General features: G+C 49.7%; 1 protein-coding gene across 3 annotated transcripts in view; it reads left to right on the forward strand.

Annotated features, from left to right (window-relative positions):
* ninaC (STKc_myosinIII_N_like and MYSc_Myo21 domain-containing protein ninaC) overlaps nucleotides 1–11,946 on the forward strand; it is a 146,359-nt gene that overhangs the window by 1,043 nt on the left and 133,370 nt on the right. The window lies entirely within an intron of this gene.

An 11,946-nucleotide genomic window follows, 5' to 3' on the forward strand; every position in this document is an offset into this window, starting at 1 on the left:
AGCCACAAGCAGCACTCTCGCGGGGATTGGATTGGAAAAACTTTATTGATCTAAAAGATCAATGGGATGGGATTAATGGCCCCGTAACGGATGACGACCTTTCCCACCCTGTCCGCAAGCTTGGCTTGCGTGTTCTTGTCCGTGTTCTTGTTCATCTTGTTCTTGTTCATCGCGGGGTTGTTTATCTCGTTATTGGTTCGTGCTCTCGCGGCTGCGCGGCGCCACTGGTAGTTTTTGGTCTGTGGTCCATTGTTTCAGATTACCGTCTCCACGAATGTACGTGGAATGTATATAGACGCCTTAAACTGCGAACGTGCGTCGCGTTGACTTAAGTGTGCTGCAAAATGTGAGTCAAAGTCGATGTTGTTCAATAGGTTGATACTTGAACATAAATCCTTCTGGTCCATTTCTTTCCCTTATTCGTATCAAGTGCCGCGATACGAAACCAGCGCGCCAGTAGACGGACGCGCGGGCAGTGGTCGGTTGTGGCCGCACACCTGTGGTGCGACGATCGTCTACCTGCAGCTAGGACGGTATGCTGTGTGTCGCGCAGTCGCCAAGGAATGTCGGTGGCGTGCTTAGTCGGGCGGGAGTGCAAGAGGAAGTTTCGCGAACGTCATGTACGCGCTGGTCCTGCGTCGTGTCGCAAGCGTCCGGAGGAGTATAGCCGAGAAGAAGCGACGACGCGAGTCGCATACGAGGAAGACGCCGCGCGCACCCGACAAGCATCTCGGGAGCCCTCTTCGTAGCACTGCTGTCGGATGTGAGGCGCGGCGCGCCCCTTGTTTCTTTGACTTTCGCGAGGGGAAGGGAAGTTGCTTAAAATAAACACCGCGTGTCGAGGAGACGACAGCGAGGCAAGACACGACGCGAGGTGATCGTGTCTTTGCGCTTGATGAAGCTAGTTTGCGACGTGGATGTGTATAGGTATACAAACTGAAGAAGTGTGCTCAGCAGTGTATAGTATTTTACGGCCGATTGTAACAACTCACCGCTAGTTCCATGTGAATAATGCCCAAGCGGGAAGAGATGATAGAACTTATGAAGCGGTTGTTGCTGTGCGCTTGAATTATGCTACACTGTGCACGCAGGTATATATATACGGACTGAATGCATTCTGTGCGGTATGCTTCGCGGGAGGCTTGAGCTATTCAACCTTTATTCCATGCAAACAGTGATCAAGCATATAGAGGTGTGACACAACTTACAATGCGGTTGTGCTTATGCTTTTGAAGATCCCGGACTGTATTGGTATATGAAGTGGATGTGTATTGTGCAGTACGCTTCGCAAAATACTTTACTGGCTTGTCCCTAGGTTGAATGTAAACGATGCTGAGCAACATCGACGTAAGGAGTATAGGTGGTCATCTATAATTCGGAGTGAAAGTGAATGAATAAATAGTGTGACGAATATATGGAACACAATGACGAGAAAAGAACACCACTTGCACTGTTCATTTCGTTTGGTCAAAGCAAAAGCAAATGAAGCGAACATACCTAAGGGGCAAAACTAGCTCGGCATGAAGTCGGCCCTAAGTCGGCAAGCCGACCAAAACCCTTCGGGCCGACCCTGCTGAAAGACACCGGGCCCAGGTTGGGGACTGACATCGGCCTTCCAGAGACCGTCCTCGTCGAACCGACGAGTCTTGTCGACTTCCGGGCGTAGGGCCGAGCATGAGTCTACACAAAACCGCGATCGAATTTTTATTGTTTATTAAGTGGCCCGAGGTAATGTGCCAATGCCAGCCCAAGTATGAACTGATCGCTTTTGGGACATCTGTCCAACCACCCGCCGTCACTGCTCCGATAACCGATAGCAAGCTGTATTAATGCAGCCTTCTCTTGGGTCCCTCTCCTTTGTTTCTCCTGTAACCTCGACAGCTTCGCGGGGAATATTAAGCACTTGCTACACACCCGCGTCCTGTGGTCTGCAGATAGTTCATTGCTTGCTTTATATTGATTGAATGAATGAAGCCAGTTGTTTATTACAAACGAAAAAGAGCACTTGTGGCCCGTCCTTCACATGCAGGCCTTCATTTCGGGAACTCTGGATGCAACACGAGTTTGAAAAAAAAAAAAAAAGAAATTTTCTGTGGTCAGTAGAGAAACAAACATTACAAATTTTGGAGGAATTAGAGACGAAAAAAAAAAACGGTTACTCGTGTGCGAGAATCTCCTTCACTTTTTTGACAGAGCAAATGTCCCACCTATTCAAAATAATGGGAAATGTGTGAATGTACAAGATTATTTCGTTTTTCATGATATTAGTGGCTTTCTTTCTGCAGATTTGGTAGGCAATCACCTGTTCCTCATACAAAGAGATCAACACTGAGTTAAGATTGCGCCAAAGAGGATGTCTGCTCCTCCACTTTCTTTAGATAGAATTTTGGCACTATTGATGAACGTGCCGAAATATCGAACACACCTATAAAACACCGCATTGATAAAAAAAAAAAATGAACAGCCATTTCACTCTAAAAAGGCTCAAAATACTTTTGTCACAGTGAAATCTAAAACGGACAGCGCACAGAGGATATCAGTTCTCTTTTCAAGCAATTCTGAAACTCTATAGGCAGGACACGGTTACTATAAAGAAACGATTCTTTGTTTAAAGTGACAAGTAAAAGAAATTTCTGATCTCACTTCGCTTTAATCCATCATAATATAACTTGGCACTAAACTTGGCCCGGCAGCACTGTAAAAATACAAGGCTTTTGGATTAAGGTAATAACAGCAGCAAAACAAACTACTTTACGGTTTATGGGTTTTTAACGTCACACAGCGACTCAGGCTATGATGGACGCCGTAGTGAAGGGCTCCGGAAATTTCGACCTAGGTGATGAATAATTTCAACACTTTGGTTAAAAATTTTACATTCATATTACATGAGCCTTGTCCCATGTGCTGAGCTGCTACTTGATGGGATTAAATAAGCTTTCTGCCTAAGAGGACGAAGGCACGAACACTTTGTTGCGGCCACAGATGCTCATGAGAGTAATCCAAAATATTTGCGTGAGACACCATAATGTTGCTACTTGCACTACTTTCGCCCACGTGTTTTTAGCACACAATATTGCAAACAATGGAAGAGCCAGGTGCAGGCGAGAATCAAGCCAACTGTCGACAATCATGTTTGTGGCGAACGATGCAAACAAATTATTTTCATCACAAATCTGCATGGCAGCCCATGAAGTGCATGTGTCTGAAGCATATAAGGAAAATTTTCCTTCTAAGCCCTTGCAGCATAGTGGAAGTAAAAAAGGTCGCAGCTGATGAAGTACTGAAATTTTCTTTGAGTACTCAAAATTTCGTTCCCTTTAAAGGCTAATGATTTATATATAACTGGAACAACGCAGTGCAGAGCACGGTTGAGCAAACGTCGACGTAGCGTGGCAAATCGCTCGTGTCCGATCTGCTTTGAGACACCACCTCATAAACTCGGGGAAGTTTATGACAAACTCCAACAGCTTTGCATTGCAGCTTTAAAAAAATGTAGCAGCCAACCTGACCTGGTGCGCTTCATCACCGCTTGAGACGCCTGGGAAGCCTGCTGGTCGCGCGCTATGCAAATTATGGGAAATGGCGCGCGCCCCGGTCAAACGGGCTCGGTGGAGATGAACACACGAAGCGACGCGAAGCACCCTGACCTTTGTGAAGACCCGCGTTATCGATTGCAACTGCGATTCCGTTCAACCTCGCTCGAGCAGAGAAGCCGGGATCACCGCGTGTCGGCTTTCTCGACGCGAGCTCTGCATGCAGGGGTCCTTGAGAGCATTATCGAACGGCGTTCGGCTGTAGTCGCATCTCCGATGGCAGATTAACGCCGCCGCCGCCGCCGCCACGTATTTGCATGTGCGTGCGCGGATGCGTGAGAGACAGGTCTGCGGGCTCAGGACTCCTGCATGCTCGGGTGGAAGAATTTGTGACTTCGAACTTTACTGACGCTCACGCGAGAGGTAGCGCACGTTTCGTGAGTTATCTGTTTACCGCCCTTTGGTTTTGACAGCTGCTTGTCGTTTTACTGACTCCTATAACATTTGGGTAATCTGTAATTCCTTGCAGAAGCTAATTCGTTACGTTTACTGGTTCCTTTCGCTTTTTTTTCTTTTTATTTCACAAAATCTAGACGTTATCTGGGTGCCCGTCTTAACTATGTGCACCCAAAGTGCAGGAAGGATTACTCGCGCTACCTGACAGATGCTTGAAAGGGCTGCGATGCATCTTCTTCAAAGCGTCTGTCTGCACGAAGCCGTGTTGATATACCGTCCGAGGCGTATTCAATTTTAGAAGGACTGTCTCTGAACCGGTCTGTTCACCTGTATGGGAGGTTTAAGGTTTTACACCCTATAGGTCGTTTAATTCTTATGCTAATTTGAAACCGATTTTATCTAACGAAACTGAAATCTTAACAGAGCTAATGTAGAGGTATATAGTTTATACCGGAGGTCTAAAAGAAGAATGTTGCGTTCTGTATGCCTGCCACGCCAATGTACGCCTGGTTTTCTTTGTGTACTGTTGCTAGGAAGAACAGCAGGAGAACGGCAAAACCGAAAGGACCCTTCACGAGGTAGCACCGTTTCTTTTTGTCCTACAGAGTGTAATGTGGGCAAGTACGTAAAATATATGTTGCAAGACGTGAGCATTCTGCGGAATTAGCGCCACAACAACGTCTGAGATACAACGCTGAACTTGCAGCCTGCGCCGACAGGTCATCCGTACGTAGTACCTGAAACGCACTGAGAAGATGTGTGACAACACGCGCTGCCCCGGTTTCTCGATTTGAACAGGCTTGCAGCACATCTGGAGTCATTCGTTAAGCACGGAGTGATAAGAAATTCGGCTACATTTTCGAACAAGTTGATCTGCTGTCATTTCAGGCTCATTCGAAGTGTACGTTGCTTGCTTTGAACGGTCCTCCTTTCACAAGAGTTTGTCGAAGGCAAAATGTCTGTGCTTCTTAGCGCTTCTTTGGCGACGCTTCGGCGACACGGAAGCATAAAAAACATTCGCCTCTCCATCGACGCCGAGGTACCGAGAAAGATGAGGTAAACATTCACTGACAACGTGAGGATATGGCACACTGAATAAGCGTCGATACAGGAAATTTAAACAGCGCTACGTTTTCAGACAAATACACAGATAGACACGACAGGACGGGCGCTATCTGTGTATTCGTCTCAAAATGTAGCGCTGTTTCAATTTCAAGAAAAGAAAATGCATCACCAACTAGCCCCGCAACGTGTTTTACTAAGTCTATACAGGACTTGCGCGTCGCGAACTGGGCACTTGGCAGAAATAACAGCGTTATAGTAGGGTGCAACTATAACATCATAAACCCTAAACTAATGTTCCTTGTATGGAATACGACGCACATACGGGACAGCCAGTTAGGTTATAGGACAGGATTAGGTTAGGTCCGAAGAAATGAGAATGGGGCAACTAAACGTTTCAGCTGCTGCACGCAGGTTGTTAACTACCCGCTTTATTGTCACGCTACCTCCTCCTGTTCTTCCTCTTGTCTCCGCAAACACCGTTTCGTTGTTCAGAACTACACAAACGAGCCGCGCGTCCCTCTCAGGAGGGTATATGTTGCTTGTTCAACTACCTGCTGCCGTTATTAGCGCCAGAAGGTAAAAGTTGTTAGATGAGTACGTAATTGCTTCCCCTATCGAAAACTGAGCGCCGGAGCCAAAACCAGGAAACATGCAAGCGGACACAGCGCGCAGCTTTTCGCGCCTTCAAACGTAGGAACGGTGGCCCAGCGCTAAACGGCCAAACACCACACCGTCTTTCTTCGCTGCCTTTCCGTCCGTCGACGCAGTTCTTCCACAATTTCGTCCGTCCGAACGAGGCGTTTACGAAGAGGCCGGGGGGGGGGGGGGGGGGGGGGGTGGGGGGGGGTGCGCGCAGGAAGGCAGGCAGGCACGAATAGGCGAAACCGCCTTGCCGGACACGAGCGGAGCCCACAGCAAGGGTCCCAAGACGCACGCGTGGTCTACGAAGCCACGCAGTCAGCGGGAGAGAATCTGGAACGAGCCCGCACGAGCATGTAATCGAGCAGGCACGCGCCCCGTAATGGTCCGCGAACGAGCCGAGAAATGAAAGCATCCGAGCGAGGAAAAAACACAGCGGTTTTTGGTGGTGGCTGTGAGGGGGGAAGAATATCCTTCCTTCTTGCACGTTTCTCTCCTAACAACGTGCGCGCGGCTTATATACCTCGTCGCGGCGCTCCGGAGTCTGGTATATACGAGTAGTACGTGTACTGCAACGGCGACGGGTGTATATAATCTGTTTTCTCCGAGGCACTGTTTTCGCCCAGACTTTTGCCGTTGCAAACGGGCGCTGAATGCGAGTCGTTACGACAACGACGCCAGATGAAATGCGGTTCTGGGTTTTCACCTCTTCTGTGTTCCTTTTTTTTTCTTAATGCCGGATATCGGCGTGCCTTGCGAGAAGACCTGTGTCGTGTATGCGTGTACTCCGGGACGCGGCGTGATGTCCTCGTTGGGTTTTGCGTGCCTGTAAGATCGTTCTTATCTTCTTGCTAGGCTGCTTTTCTTTTGTCTTCTCCACAGGCACAGAGCGCGTACAGCGGCTATGCTCCGTAGAAAGTCGCTGAACGACTGGGGCAAGGACACGCGCTAGACGGGTGGTGGTGGTGGTGAAAACATTTATTTCGAATGAACTGGAGGTATGTTTGGATCAGCCCGTAAGGGACCGATCCTTACAAACACTAGGTGGAGGTCCCTAGTATGGGACCCCAGTGGCGGTTGCCGCCGCCCGGGCGCGCCCGACTAAGGCTTGTTGGGCCTGTAAGTCGTGGCAGCCGAGCAGGGTCGCCTCCCAGTCCTCCCGGGTTGGGTTGGGGATGGGGGGAATAGCGGGGTTGGAGGGGCAGGCCCACACCATGTGATAGGTGTCAGAAGACACTGCACTACAGTGTGGGCAGCTGCCGCTAAAGGAGGGGTCAAAATGTTTTAGCGCTGCCGGGCACAGCAAAGTATTGGTGAGAAGGCGGAGAAGGAGCCGCTCATCCGCCTTCTTCAGGCCTTTACATGGGCTAGGGTAAAGGCGATGACAATTTTGATAATATGTTGTAATATCTTTGAATGTATAGACCGGATTAAAATCGGGTTCCTGATCGGATGGGGAGGAGAAAACAGCCCGCTAGACGGAACCGCGAGGCGAGTTTCGTACGATCCGCGTGCTCTTTCGATTAAGAAGCGAGCGGCTCCAAGCGGGTAACTCACGCAGCCACGATATGCTCGAAAGTTTGCCTCCCCCCGTGCCTGTGGAAGTCACAAATGACACACCGAAGTCTCGCACGAAGGCTTGCGTGTCTCACCGGACTGAATGGAGCGGGGTGTTGATGGTGATGTGACGTCGTCGAGACTTGTGGGGAACCACGTAGGGTTGCCGGCATTTGCACCATCTAAGCGACGCAATTGTATACATTAGTACACTACAAATACTGGCCGCTCTGTGCGCATTTGAATGAAATTTCACCTGCACTGTGCCTTCGTTAACCGTGTCCAGAGCTTGAGAATCCTCAGCTTGCATTTTGACAAAGAATGATAGGATTTGTGACGTCACCAAAGGCTAACGACACCTCATAGCGTCACGCGTGACTGGCAGGAACTCTTGACCGCGCAGCAAAAAGGAATAAAAGAACCGTGTAGCTCTTGACCGCGCAGCAAAAAGGAATAAAAGAACCGTGGTAGGTATTGGACGGGGAGGGGGTCATTCGAATCTCGAGCCATTTCGCTTTCTAAATCATCGTTCCCTCCGACAGCGTTTTCTTTAGGCTCCCACGGGCTGCTATTCGCCCACCGCGGCATAAAGTCGGCATCGCACGCGGGAAGACCCTTCGCGCTGTAGGCGTCCCGTGGCAATCACCCACCGAGATAGGTGGCCGCTGTGCCTTTGGCACAAGAGGAGGGACCCTTCCACTGTCCACGAACGCTCGCCGGGCCCGCAACCATTGATGCGTGAAGCCAATGTGCGCCTCCCAATGACAGCGCGTCCACTTTTCCAGGCGAAGTAGGGTCAACGACCGCACAGGCGCCCATGCTGCACTGCTCGGGGTATATAATGCAAGCGCTGTTATATTGCGCACGTCTTCCGTTGTTATTCGTATTTTTCGCCATCAAAGATCGATGCATACACAAACACGGGCACGGCTCATTGCACGGGAGAGCTATTTCGTCCGTGGGACGGGAGAAGGCGAACCATCCTGAAGCGTAGCTCCGCTTTGGCCGGTGCGCCGCGCACCATTGCGTAGCTAGAGCCGGAAGCTGCATTGTAGTTAGCGCGGAAGGTGCATGACTGTTGCCACTGCAACAACAAAGCAGCTCAGTCCATAGCGATATTGTTAGGTTCCTACCTTGTTTTGTTGTTGTTATTGTCACCTTTCTCTTGTTTTGCATGAATTACTGTCCTGTAATGCCGAAATACATTTTAAAGCTAGCGCCAGATTTACTGGATAAATACAGGTCCAAGTTTACCATCGTTTAAAAGTGAAGAGTGCATATATGTCTTTGTAAACATGTTAACAGTATGCATGGCGAAGTATATAAGCCTACACTGCGCACATGGCTACGTAGGTGGAGGGATAGGTTATCCATGTTTACAGGTTATTTTGGAAGACAAAGGATTATGTGAGAAAGAGGAAATAGCCGCTGAGTAATACACTGGCTTTGTAGGAGACCCCGTCAGAAAAACAAGAGCATATCACGGTTTCCCGAATTATCGTAAAGGAGCACCTGCTCACTTTGAAAAAAGCCGCAGACATTCTCACCCTGTAAACATTTCAAGGAAAACCACGACAGACTGGTTGCGGAAGACGAAAACACGAAGGAACAGCTAGACAGGCGCGCTTCGTCTGTCTAGCCGCTCCTTTGTGTCTTCGTTTTTGTAACCAGTCCGGAGCGCTTTTCCTTAAAAATGACAAACCAAATAGCCTCGGTTGTTGCCCCCGTATACGGAAACAGCCGTGTATAATACCGGTGGGAGTAATTGACTTTCTGACCGCGGCAGAGTAATCAGAGAAGGAGTAAATAAACAGGATACAATATGCGATGGCATGGGCAGGTTGCCCAACAAAGAAGGTGCTAAGACAACAAGAAGAAAGTGCTGCAACTGCATCTACGATGACGACAAAGCGTTGGCCTAATGCTGCTACTTCAAAGAAAACAACAACGTCGACATCGCAGCACAAAAGCGACTACAACAATGGACTCTTCATTGCACGAGAAGTTCAGTACAACATAAGCATCAAACAGCACTGCGATGGCAAAGAAAAACAAAACTCCACTTTGTACAAATACAGGGTCAGCATGCACAACCGCAACGAAAGCAACAGCGTCAACATTGTAATTTGCGCTAGAACAACAACAACAAAAGTCCGCCGAGAATGGTAGCAAAGCAAGATGGAGCTTCATCTTTGCGTTCACAAACCGAGTACACGACCTCTGTGTGGAGTACCAACGATGCTTAGAATGCGTCCGACGTAAGCCGATGTATATTTACCGCGAGAACGGACGCTCTCCTGGGACGACCTGCGAGTTCGCTACGGGCACAGCTATACCACGCGTATAGAAGGCGACCCCCGTTCCGAGGGGGGCTTCCTTTTCCTCATCTGGGCGCGAAATCTTGCTCGCCGATATTGTATCTGCGGGAAACTGTTTTTAGGAAAACCAGTTGACCCAGTCTCGAAGCGCTACGGAGGTATTTCTATTATTATTTCTTCTTCTTTCCGCGATTTCGACGGTGCCAGCCAGTCAGCTCCGTACGCGGCCCCGGCGCAAAATACCCAGTGTTTCGCGGACGCAAAACAGAGCTAAAGAAGAAACCCGCGCGAACTAATAAGGAAGCTGCGGGAAGAGAGAGAAACAAGAAATAAGAAAGAGAGAAATTCGTACTTCTTTGAGTGTGGTCGCCCCCCTCCTCTGCCTACACCCCGTGCGTTAGTGGCCGCACGCGCACATAAACGATGATACAATGAAGAAGATAGAAAAAGAAGTGGTGCGGCGCGATCAAATAAAGAAAGAAGGGCGAAAGAAAGAGGAGAGGGGGGGGGGGGTAGACTCACGCGCACAGCTGCATATATAGCGTTCGACCGGAGCGCAATGAATGAGAGACGCGAGGCCAATTGAGAAAGTAGGTTTCACGCGAGCCTTCTTTGGCCGTGGTGGTGGTCCCCCCCCCCCCCCCCCCCCCCCCCCCCCCCGCGTTGCGTGGCACCAAAATCAGTCCGCCGCTGAGCACACTACACAAGGGCACGGAAGGGGGGAGAAATAGATGGAGAATTCTCGCGGTAGACTAGGCAGACCTATCTGGGGGGAGACCTTCACCTTTCGCGTTGACCTTCTTCTATAGCACGCAGGCACAACGCGAAGCGAATATTCGCCCAACGAAATCTGCCCGTCGTGCACGCGAAGTTGCTCGGTCCACTTCCACTCCGCTTCCCCAGGCAGGTCGGTCGGTCAACGGGGTTTCGCCAGGCGTGCGCGTCGAAACGAATTCCCCAGCTCAGTGCGTGCCGAATCGGTTTCGGAAGAACATTGGTTTCGCCGCAGGAAGAATTGATATCGGCGGCGAGGCTGCTGCTGTTGTTGGTCTTGCTCCGGATAGGCACGGACGGTTGTTAAACTCTACTCTGTGGAATAGCCGCGGCCATGCTATATGTAGCCCTACAGACAGTGGACAGGAGGTCGTGAGCTCCGTGCAGTTGGTCGCGGTGGGTGGCCGCATTCCAGCGTGAGCGAAATGTGAACATAGAACTCCGTGCTGAGATTCCGATCCTCTCTTGATACCTCACCGGGTGTCCGTGGCCGAAATTGATGCGTAGTCCTGAGACACGGCTCCTTCCTCCTTAGGAAGGCACAGTGTAGTTTTACAGAAAATAAATACACAGTACTTTATTATGTGTAGTCATTATTTATGATGTTCAAGTTGCAACTTCGGATGAAAAGTACGGGTGTTCGCATAGGCCCCAAGAGGTTAGATACTTCCCTCACTGGGTAGGATCCCGATATGAACCCCATACATAACGCTGCAAGTGCGCGCTCCCTCTTGATAGATACACATAAAAACCAACCCTTTCTTAAACGTCGCATAAGGCTATACAAAGCCACTACTCATCCGTAAGCGATATACGAGTAGTATAGCTAGCTATAGCTATAGCCCCGCCAAGCCGTGAATGGGGGCTCATTACAACAGCTCTCCCCCCCCCCCCCCCCCCCCACCCCCCCCCCCCCCCCCCCCCCCCCCCCCCCCCCCCCCCCCCCCCTCTCCTTTGTTTTTTCCGCTGCCTTCAGTGCTGACGCCGTAAAGTTCTTCACACGCGCTCGCAGCTAATAACGCGGAGGTTTCTTCGTTTTCACGGCGTGTGAATGTGTCAACGGAGGTGACGTACGCCCTATAGTGTTCCAATCATCCTGTCATAGAAACAACAGGCGTCGCGCTCAATTTTTGTGTGTTTTGGTGCCGCGTGTCCTGCGGTGTATACGCGGGAGTGCCATCTGTAGTATTTTACGGATACGCGCCCACAGTCTAATAACGGTAAGCAGAACGGCTCTACGCGACCTGAATAAGCGCTTACAAAACTTCGCTGTTCTCAACATCTACAAAAGGAGCGGCAATAGGCATCCGCACACTTTTCTTGTTTTCCACTAGTCCAGTTTTTAACATTCCTGCCTTTCCCCCCTCTCTGTATCTATCAGTAGACAATGTATTTATTATTTTTTTATACAATACTGCTAGCCTCAGGGTGAGGCCGTAAGCAGGAGTGGGAGGTATGAAGTACAGACACAAGTAATACATGCGAGAAACAAACTAAGGCACAAAAAGTCTGACCGCACAAATCGACACAAACAACCGAGGAATGCACGCGCAGATTGACAATATAGTGTTACAAAATAGTGTAGTTAGACGTGGCTGAGTTCA

The sequence above is a fragment of the Amblyomma mixtum genome, chromosome 5 (assembly GCF_055824585.1).
Source record: "Amblyomma mixtum isolate Tamu chromosome 5, ASM5582458v1, whole genome shotgun sequence".
In the NCBI taxonomy this organism is placed as follows: Eukaryota; Metazoa; Arthropoda; class Arachnida; order Ixodida; family Ixodidae; genus Amblyomma; species Amblyomma mixtum.